This window comes from Gallus gallus, chromosome 1 (genome assembly GCF_016699485.2).
Source record: "Gallus gallus isolate bGalGal1 chromosome 1, bGalGal1.mat.broiler.GRCg7b, whole genome shotgun sequence".
Lineage (NCBI taxonomy): Eukaryota > Metazoa > Chordata > Aves > Galliformes > Phasianidae > Gallus > Gallus gallus.
The window spans coordinates 160,063,815-160,089,162 of NC_052532.1; positions in this window are offsets into that span (position 1 = coordinate 160,063,815).

The following is a 25,348-nucleotide window of genomic DNA, read 5'->3' on the forward strand; positions in this document are numbered from 1 at the left end:
GGCATCCAACAAGGGATGGAGATTCTCCCTAGCTTTCCTCTTGCTGTTAATGTGTTTATAAAAGCATTTACTGTTTTCCTTTGCTTTAGTGGCCAAGCTCAGTTCTAGCTGCGCTTTGGCTTTTCTGATTTTCTCTCTGAACAACTTCATTACATACCTGTAATCCTCATAAGTAGCTTGCCCACTCTTCCAGAGACCATAAACTTTCCTTTTGTTCTTGAGATCCAGACAGAGGTCTCTGTTCAGCCAGTCTAGCCTCCTTGCCCATCAGCTTGTCTTCTGTGACATGAGGATGGTCATCTCCCGCATTTTTAAAATTACTTCCTTAAAGTATTCCCAGCCTTCCTGGGCTCCCACGCTCTCCAAAACTACCTCCAAAGGGACCCTCTCAACCATGGTCCTAAAGAGGTTGAAGTCCACCCTCCGGAAGTCCAAAGTGGCAGTTCTGCTGACTCCACTCCGTGGTTCAACAAGAATCGAGAAATCTAGCATCTCATGATCACTTTGCCCCAGACGGCCTCCAACCTTTACATCCCCCCCCAGACCTTCTCTGCTAACAAACAGCTGGTCTAGGATATTGCTTCCCTCCCAGCTGTGTCAGGAAGTCATCACCCACACACTCTAGGAACCTCCAGGACTGTTCCGTGTCAGCTGTGTTATAATTCCAGCAGATGTCTGGGAAATTGAAGTCCCCCGCCAGAACAAGTGGGAGTGACCTAGAGACCTCACCCAAATGTTTATAAAGCCTCTCGTCCACCTCTTCATCCTGGGTGGTTGGCCTGTAGCAGACTCCCACAATAACATCAGTCTTGTTGGCCTTTGCTTTTATTCTGATCCATACGCACTCAACCCTATCATCAACATTATTAATTTCCACACATTCATAGTCTTTTTTTAACATAGAGAGCTACACCACTGCCTTTCCTACCCAGCCTGTCTCTTTTGAAAAGCCGGTAAGCCCTCCATCACTGCACTCCAGCTGTGGGAATCATTCCACCACATTTCCGTGACGGCAACTATATCATAACTTTACGACTGCAGAATGGCCTCCATCTCCTCCTGTTTATTACCCATGCTGTGTGCATTAGTGTAAAGGCATCTGAGCTTGGTCTCCTTGCGAGTGGCAGTAACCCTAATACCCTCATGACCACACTCAGGTGTTTCCACAGCCACCAACCGCACACCAACCCTTGTGTTCTTCCTACAAAGGGATGAGTCATCCTCCTCCTTCACCAAGGCACAAGACCATGGGGTCTTACAAGCACATCCCTCTCCTTCAAGCACAGGGACGTTACATTCAGGCTCCATATTGGTAACCCCAGTTACACCCCCAACCCCCTTCATACCTAGTTTAAAGTTCTCTGAATGAACCTACCCAACTCGTGTCTTAAGACCCTTCTCAACCAGTGGGAGAAGCCACTCCTACCGTCTACTAGCTGTCCCAGGCTCTTGCAAACAGAGCAGAGGTCAAAAAACCCAAATGCCTGCTGGGCACACCAAGCTCTGAGCCAGGTATTAATTTGTTGACTCATTATATCAAGTCCCTCATTCTTCCCTATAGCTGGAGGGATAGAGGGATAGAGAACACAACTTGTGCTCCTGAACCCTTTAGCTGTCTCCCCAGGGCTCTGAAATCCTTTTTCAGAGTCCTTAGGGAAGTTCTGCCTAAATCATCACTACCAACCTGAAACAACAGCAAGAGATAGTAATCTGTGGGCCTGACTAGGGAAGGAAGTTTCTTCCTCACATCCTTAACCCGGGCTCCCGGGAGGCAGCAGACCTCCCTGTGTAGAGGGTTTGGTCTACATATTGGCCCTTCTGCTCCCTTCAGCAGAGAGTCACCAATGACAATGACCCGTCGTTTTTTCCTAGTTGATGAAGTTTTAATGCTAGGTGAAAACTGGTCAGACTTTGGTAACACCACCAACTGGGGAGAACCGTCATCACCACCATTGTCCAGTTGTCCCTGCAGAGCACTGTACCTGTTTCGCGAGGGCTTCTGGGGGGGCTAGTGACTCACTGGGAGGGCACGCCTGCATTGCCAAGCAGGGGCCTTATGCCACTGCCCTGCATCCCCTGATTCTTTGCCGTTGTTCCTGGGGGGAAGAGAGGATAGTGGGTTCACTGCAGCAGGAACACTGTCTGCATGCTGGTTCCCCTCTGTCACCTGTTTACAAGGTGGCAGGGGGTGACTTACTCTGTGCAGAGCCTCGTCTGGCTGCCTAGATCGAGGGGCTGATAGGGTTTGGTACCAGCAATCAACCTCCCTCTCACATTCCTTTATGCTCCTCAGTCTCTCCACCTCATCATTTAGGTCTACCACAAGGCTGAGTAAGTAGTTTACCCGGTCACATCGTACACAATCACTGCCTCCCTCACCTAGGACTGCAAAGGCCTGTAGTGCCAGCCTCTGGCACTCACTACAGTCAGGGAACTGCATACCAGCATCTTGGTTTGGTACCTCAGTCTGAGTATCCTCATTTTTCTTGGCAGCAGCCTTCCTTTCATATGTGCGCGGGGCCTCAGTCTGGGTTTCCACAGTCTTCTTGGCTGCTGCTTTCCTTTTGTGAGAGCATGGGACCTCTGTCTGGGTCACCTCATTATTTCTGGCAGCAGCCTTCCGCCAGGGCGCGGCCATGGCTAAGCAGAATACTTACCAGAAATGTACAGGAAGCCACGTGATTTACAGACCCGACCCCTCCTTTTTCTGTCTGGTGGGCAGCGGCACGCTGTTGCCCTCCTCGAGGCTTTTTCAAGGCATGGGGGTGTGAATGCAGCACTGTTGCCCAGGCAATGCCCACGCGCTGCGTCAGCTGCTCTTGCGAGAGCTGCTGGGCTGCTTCGTTAGCTCCGGGATTCCCTGAGTGAAGGAACCATCCGAAATGCCCTTGAACCACGCGGTTGGTCGCTGCTAATCTGTCTGGGACGGCTCCAAGGCAGCTGAGATCAGCGATCAAAGGAGTCTGTCCAACATCTGAACCAGAAAATTGTTCTTAGCGGACTCCAAGTGTCTCTGCTTGCAACTCTCCGTGCTGTTTCCCCAGCAGATATCTGGGTGGTTGAAATCCCCCTTCAGGATGATAGCCTGTGTGTGCAATGCCTCTTGCAGCTGAAGCAAGGAGGCCTTGTCAACAGCCTCTCCTCGATCAGGCGGCCTGTAGTAGACTCTGACCATCAGCTGTCCTTCATTGATCACATCTTTAATCTTAGCCCACAAACTCTCAGCCTGTTCCTGACTGTTTTTTTTTTAGAGGGAACTCTTTGCAGTCTATATATACTTTGTATAGAGAGCAACTTCCCCACCCCTCTTACCTTCCTTATTCTTTCTAAAATGCTCATAGCCCTCAATCATTGTATTCCAATTATGTGAGTCATCACACCACATTTCCGTAATAACACAGTATTTTTCAAATTGCACCACAGTTTCCAATTCCTCCTGCTTATTTCTCATGCTGCCTGCATTGGTATAGGGCACTTCAGCTGCATTACCTTCTTGGAGGAGCCCTTCCAGAAACCTCTGGGATAAATCTGACCTTTTCCCCCACTACTTCCTAAAGCAACACTGTTCCCTGACTCTTCTGTATCACTCACCAATACATTCCCTTTCCCCAGCAGTTCTTGTTTAAAGCCCTGGTGATGAGCCCAGCCAGCTTGCAGCCTAGTATATTAATCATAAGATGAAGCAAGTTACTAGCTACGTGTGCCTCTAACTTAGCTATGCTATCCTGTGCCTTGCCATGGGCAGGCTTGCTATGACAGCCTTCTCCCTTTAAACCTTGTTTAACTCCCCGGAAAACCTAGTTCAAAGCTCTGAAATGGCAGTTAGTTCTCAGGTGGAACTGAGGTAAGTCTCTGCTCATCATCGGCTAATCTGGAATAAAACTGGACTGAACAAGGATGTGATTCCTAACCATAGATGCCTAATACAATTTGATTCTCTAGTAACTTTTGCACAGAGATGGAAAGACATGGCCTAACAATCATGAGAATGCACTACACTTTATGAGCAGCTTGATATCCTGGTAATGCTTAAAGGAGCAGCAGGTGGCATATCACAGATATTGAAACAACATTGACATCTATATCTAGGCTGGATCAATCCAATACAGTCAATCTGTTTCAAACTGTAGATCTACACAAATTGTGGATTATGTCTACACCATTAAACATGAGAACTGCCATGAGAATTTGGTATCTAAACTCCCACTGTAATAAATGGAAATCTAGGATGTAGTTTAATAGCCTACACATAGCTATCTACCACCATTTGAAATGCCCCACGGTATTTCTCTTGCCCTTCACCTACTTCAAAAGCATGAGTATCTTATCAGGTCTTAAATATTCTAGCCCTATGAAGATGTCTAAGAAACTAAAGGTCACACCTTGTATAGCAGTAGGTACCTATCTGTGGCAAATAGATGGATCTCTGAAGAATGTGGAGGACTAGTTGGCTGATCAAAGGCTGATCTCTTGGAGTGATCAAACAATCTCCTCTGACTTCACTCCCCAGATTTTTGGATGAAAGCCCTGTTTGTTATTAGTTTTGACAGGAATTAAACAACATGGGCTGTTTAGCAATCAATGAAGTATACCTAGGTTTAAAAAATACAACAGCTTTTCAGATGTTACTTCAGCTTTCACTCATATTACAATTACAGTGATTTATTTAAAACTACAACCTAAATATTCAACTATAGAACTGCTAAGAAGTGCTGTCTACTCTTTTTTTGCAAATATACCTCTGTGTTGCAGAGTATACACAGATGAATGAGTTGAGTTTAAAACTGTTCATTACTCAATAATTGAAAGATTGTTATTGAATAGATAATCAGAGAATTATCACTGATTTAGAGATTCATTTTTCAGGATTCTTTTTTTTTTAATAATCTGTTATCAAGGCAGAATAAAATTAATATCAGGGGTAACAGCTAAAAATGTAATCAAGAATGAAGAAAAAGATAGTCTTCGTTACTTTACTTTGAATATTATAGGTATAGGCCCTTTTTTAGCACAGTATTCAAAATACTGATTCCTTCTGAGTCCAAAACTTACCTTGATTTCATATGAGATAGAGGAACCTACTGAATGCACACACATAAAAACACAAAATTCAGTAATTAATTAGTGTTGAATTTTATGTTATTTCTGACACTGTTTTGCTACTGCACATTCTTTTTCACTGCTGTTAACTTTGTGCTGCTTCTCCAAAAATAAGTTGGAGGTTAGAATCATTGCTAAAGAAAGTGTTCTTGCCAGGCTTCCATTAGCTGGGGCATATAGGCCATAGATGTGGATTGCATATACTCCAATTAATAAATACCATGGAGAAGTTACTTCTTTTAGAAGAGGCAGTTCTTCATTCTGCATACTGAGTTTAAAACCTCAAGGGATTAAGTGCTAGAGATGGTATAAAATAAATTAAAATTGATGCGCAGTTGCAATAACAGTAAAACCAAATTAGTTCAATTTGTACGATCATTTGAAAAAGAATGAGACTATGAGTTAATTAATAGGAAAACTAAGAGGGAATGAAAAATAGGGAGGTACAAATATAATAAAAAAGGAAAAATAAAAAATATATATAATGAAAAAATACACATTAAATGGAAGATGTAATATAGAACAAACATTCAGAGGACATTGTACTTAACATTCTGTGAATAACCAGCCAAGGAAATGATAGCGAGTAGCTAGATTTAATTGCTTTATCCTTAGGATGTCCAGGGGAAAAAATATATATATATATATTAAAATAAAACTGTGTGGTATTTTAATGAAAATTCAGACATTAACAGTATTGAAATATTATTCACTGGGGGGGGATTGGAGCGTGGGGGAAAGGTGTTTGTTTTCAAAACATTAAATATTTAACATGTCAACTAACCTTACATATTAATAGAAAACTATTCCTTCTATTTCCTCTAAAATTGTCTTCCCGGTATTTAAGGAATGTATTTAGCATAGTAAATATTTATAAAACATAAGAAATGAGAAGCTGGAAGTTTGTGTCTGGTATAAAACCCGTCCATTGTCAACACTTAATAATCATGATTACTACCTCCATGGGAAGTGCTGTGAGATTTTTAATGACTGTGGCTGATTACATTCTGAAATAATAAATCATGAAAAGAGCAGAGTCTTTGAATTAGTTGGTTATCCTTTTGAGTTCTGAATGAAGAGGACACACCATATTATTGACCATGAATTCACAACACAGTTTCTTTAATTTTGTTTCTCTCTAACTACAAAGAAAGCACTAGGGAAATTTTAAAAATGTTTAAAATGAGATATCATGGGAGTCTGGGGTAGGGAGAAAAAAGGAGAGAAGCTGAGATAGGCTGGGTGAGGTTTTTGAAGATCAGATTTCACCTCTGGCTATGGGGGTTGGAACTAAATGTTCTTTTATGTTCCTTCCAACCCATATCATTCTGTGACTATCCCAAAACAGTCCCAGAACAGATAAATCATAAAAGTGAGTCCAATCTTGGAAAACAAATAAAACAGCCGTAGTACTTAATCTGTTTTTTTTTGTGTTTTTTTTTTTTTTAAACAGAGATTTTGTATCTACTTGAGGTTTCTGAGAGATATTTTTTTTGAATTAGTGCAGTCTTTTTTTTTTTTTTTTTCTTCTTTTTCCTGTGATCATTGCTAAGTTGACTGTATCTGTCCTAAATCTGTGCAGTATTTAAGACAGTATTATTCGGATGCCTGTGTTGATGAGGGAGTCTGATTAGCAAAGTATGTAGAGGCTATGCCTATTAATCGAGCTGGATAGAATGTGATTATAAACACTGCCCTCATAGAGACTGCCTAAAAGAACATAATTTCCAACACAGTACTCTTGTTCCATAGAAAAGTATCCAAATAAAACCTTGAAAAATACCATGATACTGGAAAATATCTTTCAAGCACACAGTTCTTTCTGCTGGCTAATACTGACTGTTTTGATGATGGAGGACTTTATACGCTGGTTTTGTCAATACTGATTTGAATGGGCTATATGCCTCAACTGGGTGCCCAGACTTCCTCTTAGATGTCAGTTTTCCTAGCTGAAAAACAAAGTAATTATTTGGACACATCATTCTCAGAATAATTTATACTCCACTCCTGATTTAAATCTTAAGATACATTTTCTCCACAGAACCTAACTGTTGTCGTTTTTGTCTTCAACAGTATTCTTTGTGAACCATTTTCTATCAGTTGTAGAACTATCTTTCATTACAAACCTTGACAATTTTTTAAAATTAGCTGGATTCCTCTTTTTACAGAATTACATTGTTTGAAGATTGGGAAATAAATGTTTAGAAACACAGATATTCAACAAATCTTAGGGACAGCTGCACATGCTCCATGTTTGAATCTTGTAATTAAAAGAAAATCATATAGTAACTAGGATGTTCTTTTTCCTATTGTAGTTAAACAATTGTTCGCCTGCATGACACATGGCTAACATGTTGGTAACTGACCTAAGGATTAAGTACTCATTTATAGGTACACTAGCAGTACTTACACCTTTATAACAAAGTATGCTTCCGGTGCAAGATACATACATATCTGGCATTACAAAAGGCTTGTCATCTGTTGATAAACATCTTGGAATACACTGTTATGTTGAGCTGGTGTTTTGAATAAAATGTATTTTATTAACAACAAAGATTTTTTTTTTCCAATTTTCATGTTTTCCTCCAAATTTATCAAAAATAACAATTTTGCTTCATTTATAAATAACAGATATGTTTAACATTTACAGAATATGCAAAGTCTGTTAAAATTCTTTTTTGATCTAGAGGTGGTCAATTTAAATAGAAGGTCTTTAGAACAGATATTCTCTTAGAAAAATAAAACAAATTTAGATTCTCAAATAGAGATTACTGCTTATTCTTTGCATGAGACATCACTACTGTTTTAGTTTCAGATGCAAACAGAAGCAATGATAATGTCATATTAAGTCTATACATAAATGTTTATGTAGCAAAATTCACAGTATCAGAAAGTCTGCTACCTTAGTCCACGGTGATTACTTTTGCTTTGATTGTTGAAAATGTACACAGAAGTGACTTCTGTGGAATAAATTGAGTGACTGTGTAAATAAACCAAAATAATAATAATAATAATAATAATAATCCTGACTTTCTGAGGTGTGCTTAGTATGTCTCAAATCCAGTCACCCCTTCCCTCCCAGACAAGATGAGACGGACTGATGACTACTCTGCATAAGAATGGTGAGCATGCAGAAGGAGTAGGAAATACAAATAATTATTTTTAACATATTAAGCTATTTCTAAATATTAATTGCACATTCAATGCCAGGAGTGGCTGGGTCTGTTCAGTCTGGGGAAAAGAAGACTGAGGGAGGATCTGTTTACTGTTCAGAAATATCTAAAGGCAAGCAATTGGATGAGTCCAGGCTCTTCTCAGTGGTGTGCAGTGATAGGACAAGGAGGACATAGGAATGGCCTAAAATTTGAACGTAGGAAGTTCCATGCAAACATGTGAAATAACTTCTTTACAGTAAGGGTGACACAGCACTGGAACAGGTTGCCCAGACAGATCGTGGACTTTCCTGCTCTGGAGATACTCAAGATCCCTCTGAACACCCATCTGTGGGATCTACTGTAGAGAAGTTGCTTTAGCAGGGGGGTTGGACTCAATGATCTCTAGAGGTCCCTTGCAACTCCTTCAATTCAGTGATTCTGTGACAGATGTTAGACTTGAGGAGGTCTTTTCTTGTATGCAACACTGTGTAGAATCCTAAAACTATCAGCATTGTTTTCCTAGATTCTCGTCATTTCAGGGCTGTAAGAGTAGAGGCTTGGGTATTTGTTAAGGATATGCCATCAGTTCTTCACAGTTTGCATAATTGTTGTCTCAGGAAAGATACAGTTGTGCAGCTAAGTAGTCAAAACATGGTCATGAATGCACTTAGATCTACAGTGTGAGAAGTCTCAGCTGCTGCCTTGAAAATAATTCTGATATTTCTATCTTGTCTACTGGAGTTTATTTCACTTTGAATGATTTGATTTAATGGTAAGAGAGAAGTACTGAAAGCAAGATCTGAATTCTGCAATAGAGTGTAGAATAACCTCCCCCTGAGAAGGGGATATATCTCTGTTGCATGTATAAAATTAAATAGAATGAGTTTGCAAGTGGAGTGGTGACTGACAATTAGTTAACTGTTAATTATTAGCAACATGCTCCTGGAAATATTTTCTTTATGTTACACAGGACACTCTCTGAAACCCGTCCAAGCACAATTTGTGGGACAATAGTACCAGAGGCGTTCTAGAGGGGAATATGTACAGTGTTGTACTACGTTTGGTACCATTTTTCAAGGTTGTAATAGTGGAAGAGTCAACATGGCTGAAGTGCTGCTGTGTATAAAGGCTCCCTAAGAAGAGCAGGACAGCATGGCAAGGAGGGAGAGTCTCACTGTATGTCAAAGAGATGTGGGAATGCATGGAGCAGTGCCTAGTGATAAGTGACGAAGCAGCTGAGAGCCTGTGGTTCAAGATTAGTGAGTAGACTAAGGTGGGTGATGTGGCAGGTGTCTGATACAGATTGCATGATTAGGAATAAGTACATTAGGCCTTCTTCGGACCATTGGAAGAAACATCACATTTGCAGGTTCTCATCCTCACAGGTGAATTCAGCCACTCCAATAAGTGTTGGAGGGAAAACACAGAAGGGTACAATCAGTTCAGGAGGTCTCTGAAGCACTTGAGCAAAAATTCCCAACACATGTGACCGAAGAACTGATGAGAAGAAGTGTTCTGCTGGACCTAAAAACAAGAAACAACTTGTAAAGGATCTGAAGATCAAGTTTATAGTATAGATACCAGTAAAGAATATGCACATACAAACTGTATCTATGAAGTAAATGCCTGACTAGCTCTCCGTTTAACATTTTTGAATGAAAAGTAAACAAAACAAACAACATGTAAAGCTACAGTAATAGAAGAAACCCAATGGCAAATCAAGAGTTGAATATTTTACCATGGTGGACACCAAGGAACAGAATTTAGAAGAATGCTTTGTGCTATGACTAGACATCAGCTAAATATACTTCATCCAGTCAAATCTCTCGAAAATAATAATAATAAAAAAAAAACACATCAGTTTCTATCTTTCTAAAATTCATATTAATTTTACCATATCAGTTCCTCCAAAACAAATAAACAGAATGAAGAAGACATCTGAGTATGAAAAGCATGCTGAGATATAAAATCACAGAATAGTTGAGGTTGGAAGATACATCTGGAGCTATTATGTCCATCTCCAGTGCTCATGGCAGTCAACTAGAGGGTTGCTAAAGATTGTGTCCAGACGGACAAGAGTGTGTACTCCATGACACTCCAGGTAATCTGCTCCAGTGTTTCACCATCATTCCAGTAATATTTTTTTTTCTTAAATTTAAATAAAATTTCCTGCTTTCCAGTTCTGTCACTGAATATAACTAGATACCTCAGAAAAGTCTGATTCCATCTTCACTTTGCCCTACTCCCTCAGATACTTAAACACATTGATTAGAACCTTTAGATTTGGATAAAAGTAACTAAAGTGTTGAATGAGATCTGTTGCAAACAGAGCATTCAAGCCATAATATTCTTTGCTAAAAGGAAAAAAAAGTAGGAATATATTTCAGTGTTTGCCTATAGGACTGAACTGACAGTGAGATGGTAAAAAACAGATAAGAGAAGAATCCAGCATCAATCAAAATTGTCAGCTAGTCTTTCTCAACTTGACAATAATTAAAACATGAATGAAAAGTGATCCTGATGAACATACAGTAAAATTGTATTTGATAGAATTATAATTTAGAGATTTTTCCCAGTTAAATATTTTCTGATACTGATATTTAAAATGATTTTTTTTCATTCTTTAAGTGAACTATTAGATGTTTAGAATCTCTTCCCTAGCTATCAACCGCAGTTCGGAAATCCAATAAACAATATACAGTAAAGTTCTATAGAGTATGTGCTTGACCAGTATTTAATAGTTTTGAATACAAATCAACCTAAAACTGTAATAATTAAAAAACAATAATAATAATAAAAAATAAAAAAAAAATCACTCAGCTAATCAGAAATATAAAATATGTCTTCAGGAGATCTATATATTAGAATGGAATTTCAGTGATTATTCTGCTGTAGAATAGTGTTAACTTTCAGAGATGCATTGCCACATGGTGTGTGATAAGGAGATACTAAGGAAAGTCAAATGTAAGCGTGTGAGATTTGCAACTTTAAAATTTGGTATCAAGTGGAATATGATAAGCTATTCTATAAAAGATTCTATCTAAGATTCTATAAAAGATCTCAAGGACCAAAATACACTATTAAAACTGAAAAGAACTCCTTGAGAGTAGCCCTGCTGAGAAGGGTTTATGGATCCTGGTAAATAATAAACTTACCATGAGTCAACAGTGTGTGCTTGCAGCCCAAATGGCCAGTAGAATCCTGGGCTGCTTCAGAAGAGGGGTGGCCAGCAGGGGCAGGGAGGTGATTGTCATTCTCTACACTGCCCTCATGAGGTTCCATCTGGAGTATTGCATCCATATCTGAGGCCTCCAAGACAGGACAGATGTGCTGCTTTTGGAGAGGGTCCAGAGGAGAGCCAGGAAGATGATCAAAGGGCTGGCACACCTTTCCTATCAAGACAGACTGAAGGAGCTGGACTTCTCTAGGTCCATCCTGGAGAAGAGAAAGCTGAAGGGAGGACCTCATTACAACCTTTCAATATTTAAAAGGGAGACTGTAAACAGAGGAGTCAGTAATTTTTTACATGGTCTGATAATGATAGGACAACATAGAAGGATTTTAAGCTCAAGGAGGGGAGATTTAGATGAGATGTCAGGGGCAAGTTTTTCACTGAGAGGGTGTTGAGGTGCTGGAACAAGCTGCCCAGAGAAGTTGTGGTTGGCCCTGGACAACCTAATCTGGTCCTTGGTTTAGTGATTGGCAACCCTGCCTGCAGCAGTGCATTCAGAACATGATCCTTGAGATTCCTTCCAACTCAAACCATTCTATGATTATATGATCCTATGAAAAAGCTGGAAGTGTATCCCCATCTAAGTTGGCTGCTGAACCAAACTTCTGCAATCTAGAATTCAGTTGGTTGGTTTTTAATGTTGACTGCCAGTAAATTCCAGAAGAGAATGTGTGTTTGAAACAAACAAACAAAAACGACCAGAAAGCAGTAGCTGAGAGAGATGAACACCAAAGTCCCTAGATTATTAATGACAGGTTGTTGAAGGCAACCATTGCAATCAGGCCTTGTTCAGCCTCTTCCAGTACTCTTCCCACCCTGCTCAAGGCCCAGAACCCCATTTCACCCCTTGGAGCCATTATCCCTTACCTCAGCAAGTCCAGTCCCCACTAGCCCACAGCCTAGCCTTTGCTCAGAGGTGGGCTCTACTGAATTGAGCACATCTGCAAGCTTAGCTACCTGCCCAGTCTTGGCCAATCTCTGTCCCCAGGGAGCCATCTGATGCCTAGAACTGAGGCTGTCCTTGAGTCCTTGGCTGCACTGATCCTGACTGCTGTGGTGGAATGGATCCTGCATGTCAGTCTCTGCTCTTATGGCCCGAGTGGGAGCCCCATACTCCCAGTGCTTCAGGCTACAGGGAGCCACTAGCCCCTGTGACATTTTGACACTTCAGTGAAATACATATTTTTGTATAGGAGCTCAGAAAAAGTCTCCCATTTTCCTTTACGTCCTTTCACAAACTGTTTTATGATGGAGTTGCTAGCCTTTGGGGTGGACCTAGTAAGAAATCTCATTTGCTTGGAGAATCTCCTAATTCATTGGGTTCCATTATCTTCAGATATGTCAAAGACTAGATATGACCAAGAAAATTACGCTGCTATGTTTAAGATTTATACCAAACCATGTGCTCAGTAAAACTGTATATTACCTTGCCTAAAACTTTAAAAGTTAGATGAAAATAAATAAATAATATAGAAAGAAAATCTTTTGTAGTTAAATCTCATAAGAAGCAATTCTGTAGAGTGGAGAAGTTCAAACACTGTTTTGAAGAGCCAGAAGAAGAGCTATACATGTTTTAGGCGTCTTTGTTCCTTAATGTGGTGAACAATGAATACTAGAAATATTTAATAAAACAGATTAGGAAATTATTCTCTTGCTCCAAAAATGTTTTCTATGATTCACGATCTCCCATTACTTGAGATAGAGTACTAATATTTGATATTTTTGTGTGTATGCACACTAGTGTAAGCAAAACAGAAAAGAGGAATTAGGATCTTTTTCGGGTGGTAGTAATCTACAGCATGTCTTTCAAATAAATATGTAGAGCATATTTTTTTTTATCTGGAAATGGCAGAATCCACTTTTTATGTCACAGCTAATTAATCAGGATACTTACCTGAATGAATAAGATATATCCCACAAGAATAGATCATTTAATTAAACACAATAAAAATGTTTTAACTATTGATAGAAAGGACAGGAAAAATGAGGTACCCACTGTAGAATTCGCAAATATAATGTAATAAATAATCAACTAAAATAAAGTAAAACAACAACAACAACAAACAAACATTAAATGAATTTGGAAACAACTCTCTTGAATCTTGAGTGCATAATATCTAAATATCATCTAATAGAGAAAGTAGAACTCAAAGAAGCAAGTGGTTGGCCATTATGACAGTTTCCGTTTCTTTTCCACATAACAAATCTAAACATTTGAAGAAATGTTCTTCAAGAACTGCTGCAGCATGCTCTCCTCTGCACGGTCTGCAGTTCTGTCATAGAGTCTGCTCCTGCACAGGCTCTTCACATGCTGCAGATTCCTTAAGGCCCCATCCAGCAAGGTATCCCACGTATTGCAGGGGAACTTCGGTTCCAGTGCCTGGAGCACTTCCTCCCCTCCTTCTTCATTAATCTTAGTGTCTATAGGATTGCTTCTCTACATTTTCTTGCTGTTCTCTCCCAGCTGCTGCTGCACAGTGTTTTCTTCCCTTTTCTGAAGTACGCTTTCATCAGTGTTGCTCATTGACTCAGCTTTTGCTAGTGGTGGGTCTTGTTTTTGCTGGAACTGGCTCTTATCTAATATGCATTGGCTTCCAGAGTCTTTTTACAGAGGACACCCTTGTCACCCCCCACTACCAAATTATTGACATATAAGTCTAATACACAAGTTAAGCAAAACAAACCGTATGACTGGCCAGGTACTGTTTGTACTATCTGATTTAGTGAGAAAATAAAGATGCTGATATCTCCCCTCCCCTCCTTCTCATCTTTTTTTTTTTTTTTTTTTTTTTTTTTTCTTCTTGGTAAGGATCGTTAAATAAATGTTGTTTTTTTATTTTTTATTTTTTTATTCAGTGGTCTTGAGTGCTTTTTTTTTTATTTTTTTATTTTTTTAATCAGTTATGTATAGCTTGTATACCACAGTAAATATGAGTTTGGCAGTACTAGTGAAATACCACAGCCTTTATTTGTGTGTAACAGAACATCATTTTGGGCTGGTATCAGTTTACTGTGATTCTGAGCTGGTTACAGTTTGTTTTGTCTTGAGTCTGTCAACTAAGGCTACAGACAGGGACAGCATCTATTGTGCGGCCTGCAAATTCCAGTGGGGCATCAATGAGAAAGAATTAGAATGTGCTGAGAATATACATTCAAATAAACTAAGAAGACACAAGACTGACAGGAAGAAAGAAAAACTCCCTCAATCTGACAATCATACTTTTGGCAAATATCTCAATGGACTGATGATTTACTGTAACACTCACTCCAACTTTTTAGAAAATCTGATGATGTTTGTCATAGAGGAATTTTAGAAAAATGAGCATAATACCAGGAAAAAAAGGAAGAGGAATTTTAGAAGAATGAGCATAATACCAGGAAAAAAGGAGTAGATAGTAGAATTTTTCTTTGTATAACAATTTTAAGGATATTATTCATGAAGCATTTCTTTATGGAATTGAACTACAAGTATGAGCTTTAATGACACTGGTCTAATAGGAACTGTTTGTTGTACTTCATATAGATTGTTAAAATATTTATTGGAGTAACAATTAATTGTTTTCTTCATATAAATAGGGTATCTCTCTATGCTGTAAGAAGATTTAGAATATGATTAATGTTTTAAGGAGTGGTGGTAAATCCTTAATCAGAAGCATTATTTCATTTGGAAACGACAGAGAATTACAGTATAGTGACTCTGAAATCTGAAAGAGCTGGGCAATACGACACCATGTTAGAGTGGTTTTCTTAAGAAACGAGAAGGCTGCAGGGTGACCTAATTGCAGCCTTCCAGTATCTAAAGGGAGCATACAAACAGGAAGGGAGACAATTCCTTACAAGGGTAGGTAAAGGAAGGACAAGGGGAAATGGTTTTAAGTTGAAGGAGGGAAGCTTTAGGTTGCATATCAGACGGAAGTACTTTACCAAGAGTGTGATGAAGTGCTGGAACAGGCTGCCCAGAGAAGCTGTGGATGCCTTGTCCCTGCAGGTATTCAAGGCCAGGCTGGATGGGACCCTGGGCAGCCTGGTGTAGTATTAGATACGGAGGTTGGTGGCCCTGCATGCGGCAAGGGGGTTGGAGCTTGATGATCCTTGAGGTCCCTTCCAACCCAAGCCTATGATTCTAGGATACTTGCTTTGTACTACGTGTTTCTAGTCCTTCTACAACATTATATCAATAGATACAGTGATTGTTGTTTCCCATCTTACTGCTCTCTGCTTATTTCATATATTGTCACTGTAGCTAATAGAGTGCTTGTATTACTAGTTGCATGGTTTGACATCTGTGCCAAAGAAAATTCACAAAATTTTGCTGACAAAGTGAATACTTTCTATAGATTGTTTGTATTGCAGTATAGTGTGGGAGGAAGATGATGTGCCACAAATGTGATGTATATAAGCTGAGCGATTTGTGATCAGGAATCCAAAGACAACTTGAAATCTTGTGCAGAATTTCATGAGGAGGTGGAGAAGCTCATGACAAACTTCTACCTCCTGATCCCATTAGGAATACAATTCACAAAGGTGCAAGATTTTCTGAATACTCTGTAGACAGTTCTTTGCTTGTACTGGAGAGTCTAAATAAGTGAGGTGCTCTGGTGCTGACATCTAGTGCTTACAAATCAGAAAAAAAATTGTTATGATGGGAAGGCTGGTAAAGAATTTACTGTAACTATAGTACAACAAAATCTAAGCTCCAGAAAGTCCAGAAAGGACATGGAGGTGCTGGAGCAGGTCCAGAGAAGGGCAACAAGGCTTGTGAAGGGCTTGGAGAATATGCCCTGTGAGGAGAGACTGAAGGAACTGGGGCTGTTGAGTATGGGGAAAAGGAGGCTGAGGGGAGACCTCATTGCTCTCTTCCAATATCTGAATGGTGCTTACAGTGAGAGTGGGGTTGGTCTCTTCTCACTGGTAACAGGTGACAGGATGAGAGGAAATGGCCTTAAGTTGTGCCAGGGCAAGTTTAGGTTGGATATCAGGAAAAACTTATTTACAGAAAGGGTTGTTAAGCACTGGAATAGGCTCCCCAGGGAGGTGGTTGAGTCACCATCCCCCTGGATGTGTTTAAAAACCATTCTGATGTGGTGCTCAGGGACATGATTTAGTGGAGGGTTGTTAGGGTAATATGGCTAGGTCATGGTTGGACTCACTGATCTTTGAGGTCTTTTCCAACCAGAGTGATTCTATGATTCTGATAGATTCTGTAATATATAATTAAGTAGGCATAACAGGAAGCCATCCTAACTGAGTTAAATGCCAAAAGGAATCATGTAAAAGGGAAATGAAAAAAAAGAAAAAAAAATATAGAAAAGGTGCTAAGAGAAATATAGACATAATACTCAGAAATGCAGAGATGGAATTAGGAAAGACAAAGCTCAGCTGAAATTACCATTAGTATGGGAATTGAATGGCGACAATAAAGGATAAAGGCTTCTATAGACACATAGCAGCAAAATGAGATCAGGGTAATTATTGAGTAATAACACACAGAAAGGCTGGAATAATCAATCTTTTCTTAACATTTGTCTTTACTAGTGAAAGCTGCTAGCTTTCTCTCAGATTTACAAGCCAGATAAGATGCCAGGGATGAGGCATCCACAACCCCCCTGGGCAGCCTGTTCCAGCACTTTACCACTCTCATAGTGAAGAACTTCCCCTTGATATCCAACCTAATTTTTCCCTTCTTCAATCAGTCAATTTAATCTCTGAAGTCAACTATGTCTCGGGTTTTAGTTTGCAATTATATGCACAATGTCTGGTTAAAAGGTTTAACAGTGAGTCCTATTTTTCCCTACCTTCCTTCAAAATGCATTGTTTCCTCAAAAATGAGATTCCTTTAGCAAAAATCTCAACTCACAACGATGTACATCATACTAGTGCCATCACTAATTTTTTTCATTAGACCAGCTATGCTGTATGCATTGCCATATACACTGCATTTCATAGAATCATAGAATGGATTGCATTGGAAGGAACCTTTAAGATCCTCTTGTTCCAGCCACCATCATAATTTTGTTGCCAACCACTAAGTGAGACAAAAGATCAGATTGCCCAGGGTCCCATTTAACCTGGTGTTGAACACTTCCAGGGATGGAGTATCCATAATTTCTTTGATTAACTTGCTCCGAAGCCTCATCACCCTCTGAGTAAAAAATTTCCCCGAAACCTATTTGAAATCCCCTCTTTTAGTTTAAAACCATTTTCCCTTGTCCTGTCACTATCAGTCCATGTAAAAAAATTGCTCTTTCTTGTTCAAAAGCTCCCTTTAAGTATTGGAAGGCCATAATGAGGTCTCCTTGGAGTGGAGACCTCAGCTCTTTTCCAAGCTGAACAAGCCCAACTGCCTTCAGCCTGTCTTCATAAGAGAGCTAGCTGCTCCAGTCCTCTGATTGTCCTTATGATCCTCATCTGGACCTGCCCCAGCAACTCTAAAAGTTTATTGTACAGAGGGCCTCAGGCCTGAAAGCAGTTCTCCAGATGGGGCCTCACCAGAGCAAAGCGGAAGTGGCTCCTTCGCCCTACTGGTAACCCCTTCTCTGATGCAGGTCAGGATACTGTTGGCCTTCCAGGCTGCATGTACACACTGCTGGCTCATGTTAAGTTTTTCATTTACCAGGACCCCTAACTCCTTCTCTGCAGCGCTACTCTCAAGGAATTTTGTGGCAAGAAAGCTGCGGGCTCCCTTGATGGTGTGGCAAGAGAGGCGTGGATTTGCTTGCTGGTGCAGAACAAAGAACCACCTTAACTGTAGGTGCTTACAACCTTTTATACCTGCACAACAACTATTTGGTCACATTTAGGAGCCAGGCACCTGTGTGTTTACATCTGGCTCAAGTTACTGCTAAACTTGTTTACTCATTAGCAAGGTAATGACTTTCTTTGTCCCACATCTCCCCCTTCTCTATTAATAAAAAAAAAGTGTATGGTTCAGAAACATTCCTATAAGCAGCTAAACTGAAGTTAACAGTGAACTAATGATTGTTTCTTTAAAGTACAAACAATAGTCCATTTTAACTGACCCCAACAATTCCAGTTCTTCTGGTTCCTTGGTGACACAGCTGACAAGCAAAATGTGCCTTGTCCTGTCTCATTGGCGAGGGTGACCCAAACCGCAGATGAAAGTGCTGTGATCATGTTACAGCAAATGATGAGTCAGATGACTGGACCCATTGTGCTGGTACCCATCTCTGACTTGTTCCTGTTAAGACACAAGCACAACCTCAGCCCCACGTTATCACTGTCCAATGATTTAGAAAATTAAGAACATAGCATGCGTTAGCTATTCTTTCCTGAGGGATCATACCTGCACTCCCCCCCACACACTTTTTTTTTTTTTTTTTAAACTAGGATATCTATTATCATTATTTTTAAAACACTGAGATTACATATTCAGAACCAGAATTATGAAAGCCAGGCAGGTGCAGGTAAAATATACAGCTGCAAATATACACATCACATTCATAAATGCCAGAAGATATTCAGCTAGTCAAGTTGGATTATACAACCAAATATGAGAAAGCTTCCTACAGTGCCTATATACTGCACATGAACATACATCATTTTATAGCAAAGACTGTTTTCTAATTTAGAATGCAGTCGTAGCACAACTTCCAAACATATTTTCGATGTTGTTAGGCCTATCTTGGGGTCTGCTACAGGCCACCTGATCAGGGGGAGCCTGCTGACAAGCCCTTCTTGCTTCAGCTGCAGGAGATGTCACACTCCTGAGCTCTTGTCCTGATGGGGGATTTCAACCACCCGGATATCTGCTGGAATAGTAGCATGGCAGGTGGCAGACAATCCAGGACATTCCTGGAGTCTGTTGAGGACAACTTCCCAGTCCAGGTAATAGATGGACCGACCTGAGGTGAAGCCATACTGGACCTGGTACTCCCTACAACTGGGCTTGTTTAGCTTCGAGAAGAGAAGGCTCTGGGGAGACATCATTGCAGCCTTCCAGTACTTGAAGGGAGCATATAAACAGGAAGGGGAACAGCTGTTTATGAGGGTGGACAGTGATAGGACAAGGGGGAATGGTTTTAAACTGAGACAGGGGAGGTTTAGGTTAGATATTAGGAGGAAGTTTTTCACACAGAGGGTGGTGAAACACTGGAATAGGTTGCCCATGGAGGTTGTAGATGCCCCATCCCTGGAGGCATTCAAGGCCAGGCTGGATGTGGCTCTGGGCATCCTGGTGTTTGGCAACCCTGCATGTGGCAAGGAGGTTGAAATTAGATGATCATTGTGTTCCTTTTCAACCCAGGCCATTCTGTGATTCTGTGATTCTATGATAACACTGTTTTCATGTTTCAGACATCAGCACATATTTGCCCTCCTCTTTCATTTTCTCTTTTTTTCTGTTACTGCATTTCCTACCTTTGTATCAAGGAATGCATATATTTAAGAATTGAAAAAGATGTTCAAGGAAATAACTTCTCATTTCTGATTGGGGAAATTCTTTACATTACTCTAACAGGTGTTCTCTTCTAAGACCTGAGTGAACGATATTTTTCATATGTATACACAGTCACCATGTATAATGCTCTAGTTCTCGTAGTACCCAGTTACCAAGCTGAAACATCAAAGCACAGTTTGAGATAAGAAGATAAACAAGAAAAAAAAAATAAAACAATCAGATGAGGCTCTTACTGGGGTATATAACTGAAGAAGAAAAAAAATCTACAATTATTCATTCCAGTAACACGAGCTGCAAAACATATGGTATATGTGTATGAAGGTGGGCATAGTGACTTAGAATAACTTGAAAACAGGGAATACCAAAAAAGTCCTCATTTTAATATCACAGTGATGATTTTCAAGCATCAGCATAACTTATGGGGGAAAAAAAAAAAAAAAAAAAAAAGAGTAGGAAACTGAACCAGGACTAAAATACAATTTAAAGTCTCCTGACTTTACTATAGTAATTGCAGCTTTCTACCTGCAGACCTGCAGCATGAGCTACTACAGTTTCAGCTGAAAAAACAAAAAACAAAAAACAAAAAACAAAAAAAACCCTACAACACAGAGACCATTTATGTTTTTCTATTTAATCCTGCTTTCATGGGCATTAGTATAAAAAGAGTGCACTTATCTGTAGCAATATGCACACACGTAAATACAGTTGTTTACCTAGTTGTGCTAAAGCACATTTTCACAGTAAATCACACGCTATCCATTAACCACAGAGAAGTAGTATAAGTCAATCTCTTACCATTTCTAACCCATAACATTGGGGATATGTACTATACACATTTGGTATAAACTTGCTAGCTGTAGAAATCAACTGATTTTATTTTTTTTTCTCTATGGGATATTTTCTTAGCTTTTCTAAATTTCTAAGGCAAATGATAAAATTTACATTGTAAATTCTGCATCACATGGTTTAGGTACCTACCTGTTTCCTAATAAACTACAATTACCTGTGAATGTACAGAGAGTAAATAAATAGTAATAATAATAACAAAATAAGGAGGCAGAATTTAGCACATTGATAATGTTTATACATGTTAGTACATAAAATTAATCCCCAATTTTGAATATTAATTATTACTGTACAGCATTTTTTTTTCCCCAGTCAGGCCTATTGTAATGTGATATAGCATATCTAATAAAGCTTATAAATGTTTACTTAGTGATAATTTTTCACCTAAACAGAACTAGTTAGAATGTATAGTTTTTTTATATTAGTATATCTAAAATATTATCTAAAATATTCAATTTAGTTTAAAATTATCACATGGAACTCGAGGCTTGAATCTGTGAACAGTGTTTCTGATTTTCACAATGGAAGTGTCCTAAAATTATATGTGTATAGTGTAGAATTTTTATAGGCTAAAGAACTTTAGAATGTACACCTATAGGAATTAAGATAGAGCATGAGTGCTTTCTTCCGCTGCAAACATCAGTATAAAGTACACTCTGCACACTCTGCTAGGATAGAAGACATGAGATAATTGGAACTAGAGATGGCATTTTTGATGCCTGAGAAATTTTCAAAAAGTCAACCAAAACAATTATGATGGGATTATAGAAAACTTACTTAGCATAAATTTGTTTAAACAGTCATGAGGTTTAGAATCCCTTTAGGCCTTTCATTAGTGGAAAACTACTCAGAAGAACAAAATCAATCTTTCTTGTTTTAATCAAAACAGAGATAAAAGACTAACCAAATCTTCTGTGGAAGGTGGAAACTCATCACTGAAGTATTGGAAGTGATCTCTCAGCCCAAACTGCTGCAGTACTCCCCAGGTAATTGTGTCACAATAGTTATGCTTCGTTTTTCATATAACTTCATGTATTAAGTTAACCCTGAAGGTCTGATATATCAATGGTATGAGTTGATCTAAAAATCCTGTATCTTTTCAGTTTAGTAAATCAGAATATGTTCCCAGAAACAAGCACTATAGATAGATAGATAGATAGATAGATAGATAGATAGACAGATAGACAGACAGATAGATAGACAGATAGATAGATAGATAGATAGATAGATAGATAGATAGATAGATAGATAGATTGATTGATTGATCGATTTCAGGAATTACATATATGACTTATTTCCTGAACTTCTGGCCCAGTGCTTCTACTAAATGTAGGGATTCACTTCCTTTATCTCTTTCTTCTATTCATATGTTTGGTTATAAATTTAAAAATAAAAAATAAGATTAAAATTAAAAAATCACTTATTCAACAATAATTTTAAGAAAAAATCAAAATCATATTAGCAATATCTGAATAACTGTGTCATTTTATCATATTGTAATGACTGTAGAGACAATAAATATACTTCAACTGTGCTGTTGTGCTTTACTTACTCTGAATGAAAAAGGTCATGCTGCCTTTTCTATCACCATTAAAATCTTTCACCTTGGCATCCTTTTGTGAAAACACTCAAGGAGTAAAATTGCTTTGAAGGCAGGTTTCCTAATCAGATTTGTATAAAGAGATACCCTTCATTGCTAATCTTAACAGGGCAATAGAATGCCAATTGGTAACTGAAGTACCTCTGAAGAAAAATGAAATATCAATCACATTTGTCATTAAAAAAAAAAAAAAAAAAAAAAAAAAAAGAAGTAGTTAAAAGGTATACAAATGAATCTTCTTTTGTTTTCAGCCAAGGACGTTTTAAAAGAGAAATACTGATTTATGCAACCATCAGGTTTTGAATGCATACAACACAAATTTCTCAGATTGAATTCTATTGATTTTCTATAACAATGTCAAGCATTCAGTGCATCACAGCAGTGGCGAGACTGCAATAAATAATCCCTTCAGAAAGAAAGTGATTCTTCTCTTCTTAAATACATGGGTGAACATGGGTTCTCCTACTCCTTGACTGTATTTTATCTTAAACTGTATGATTTTAGTATTTCCCAACACCCCAAATTCATTTTCATTTAGGAAAACATGCTTTGTTTTTCTTATGACCTTCTTTATGCTCTTGCCTCTGGGACAAACTGGTAGAACAGAATGCCATTCTGTTATGAAATCTGAAGAGATATAAAGAACAAAATAAATGCCAGAAAATTCATCTCTGAATAGTTAACAGTTATATGCAGTAGTGGCAGGAACTGAGCAGCACAACAACAAATTTAGAAGATTCTATTTCACATATAAGATCCATATTTGAAAGGTGTAGCAGATTTGTAACACATACTGAGTACACAAAATAATATTTCTAATGAGATCTGCAGTGTTTCTGATCACAATGTCAGTCATAATCACTTTTCTGATATTGTTAGTTTTGGTTATTTGAGAATAATATTTATAGGCCAGGACTGTCATTTTTAAATCTGAGTTTGATGGGCTTAGCCTTCCACACCAAATTTATTACTTGCTTTGTTATTGATTTGTTAGTGGTTTACTATTGTTTTCCATATATATGATTTAAAGTTGGTAAATAATTTAAACTGCACTAGGATATTCATTTCAGGCACCTCCAAATTCTATTTTGAAATGCTTACCATGAACATAGCACTGCATTGTTTCTTATAAGAAATGACATACACTTTTCAGCTAATGTCTCTATGCAAAAATCTACTGCAGTCCCCAGAGTGTATGCAACCTGGCTGATTTGAAATATGTAATTCATGCTTTACAAGTGATACTAAATATAATAGAAGTCCTACTGTTTAGTCCTACTAAAAGTCCCTTTATATCAAGGAGTACCAATGTCTATTCAGCAGTTTCCAAAGCATAGGTAGGCCTTTTATTTTAATTGTCTAAATTTGGTCGATAGTGATACTTTTTTGTAATCACAATGGGTTGAAATTTTTATCTGATATTGAATTTGTGCAAGAATGGGACTGATTATTTCCTCTGGTTCTGAACTTCTGTTTCATTTTAACAATTCCAAACAAGAAAGCCATATTTGAAGGACATCATGAGTGAAAGAGCAATACAAGAATGATTACTTTCTTATTAACCCTAACTTCTTTAAACATCTTGTTTCTGAAATTTTACTGAGCTTAATCCCTCTTTGAACAGAGTGAAGAATAAAAGACATCTGTGGTTTATTTGAGCACAAATATATATTGGGTATTTTGATTCATCTTATACGACACCTGTTACCATTATGAAGAGAGTCTATGACAACCACACTTTTTCATGTCTGACTTTTGATAGTTTGAACCCTGTCCTTCTGCTATCTTTTTCTGACTTAAGGTGGTTTAGAGTAGAAAACGAAGATGCTTACTAAGCTGAAATATCTGAAATTACTTGAAATGTCATATAGGTGACCACAAATGTCACCGGACATACAAATTCATCCATATAGTAAAGCAAACTGAAACATGAAACAGCACTGTGTATGGTGAAAAGGAATTAAGAGTTCTCTCTGAGAGGCTTACTCTTTTTTCTTCTTAAATATTTATTTCCAGAATTACGTAATAAGTGAATTGGAGACCGTATTGTAGAATGCAGTCTGGAATTGTAAGGGAAATAAATAGACCTAATAACATTTTACAAATTTTCCATGTCTATAATATCTAAAGTTTGTAAGTATATGAATTGTGAGCTCTCTTTCTCAAGTTTTCTGCTTTGAGACTGTGCTCCTGAGGAAACGTGTTAGGAATTTTTTATTTTTATTTTTATTTTATTTTTATTTTTATTTTTATTTTTATTTTTATTGATTGATTGATAGTTGGGGGGGGGGGGGGGTGTCTATATTCCTTTACTTCCCATAACTTTTTACCTGATTTCTGCCAAACATGAGAGAAATACTAAGATGTAAAAAATGAGATTCATAACAATCAGTTATCACATAGAGGAGAAAAACCCAAATTGTAATTTCTCCTTTGAAAAGGTGTCAGCCAGAAGCAGACGTTCAGCACGTGTGTACTGACTAGACATTAGTGTACATATTTCCAGTCCAACACTCAGGCTGGAAACATAGGTAAACACAGGTATAACACTGATAAAACCACGGAGGAAGATGAATTGGGAAAAAATGACATAAATGTTTTGAAAATGAGACTGCAATAGTCTTGGCAATCAAAGGAAATAAATCTAGTTTATTTAAATGTTCAGCATAAAGATTTTTAAAAATATGAATAGCCATTAATTAATTGATTACAGCCCAACTTAGAATCATAGAATCATGGAATCGCTAAGGTTGGAAAAGACCCACAGGATCATCCAGTCCAACCATTCACCCTTCACCAATGGTTCTCGCTAAACCATGTCCTTCAACACGACATCCAAACGCTCTTTGAACACCACCAGGCTTGGTGACTCCACCACCTCTCTGGGCAGCCCATCATTCCAGTGCCTGACCACCCTTTCAGAGAGGTAGTATCTCCTAACATCCAGCCAGAATCTTCACTGGAACAGCTTGAAGCCATTCCCTCTAGTCCTAACTTCT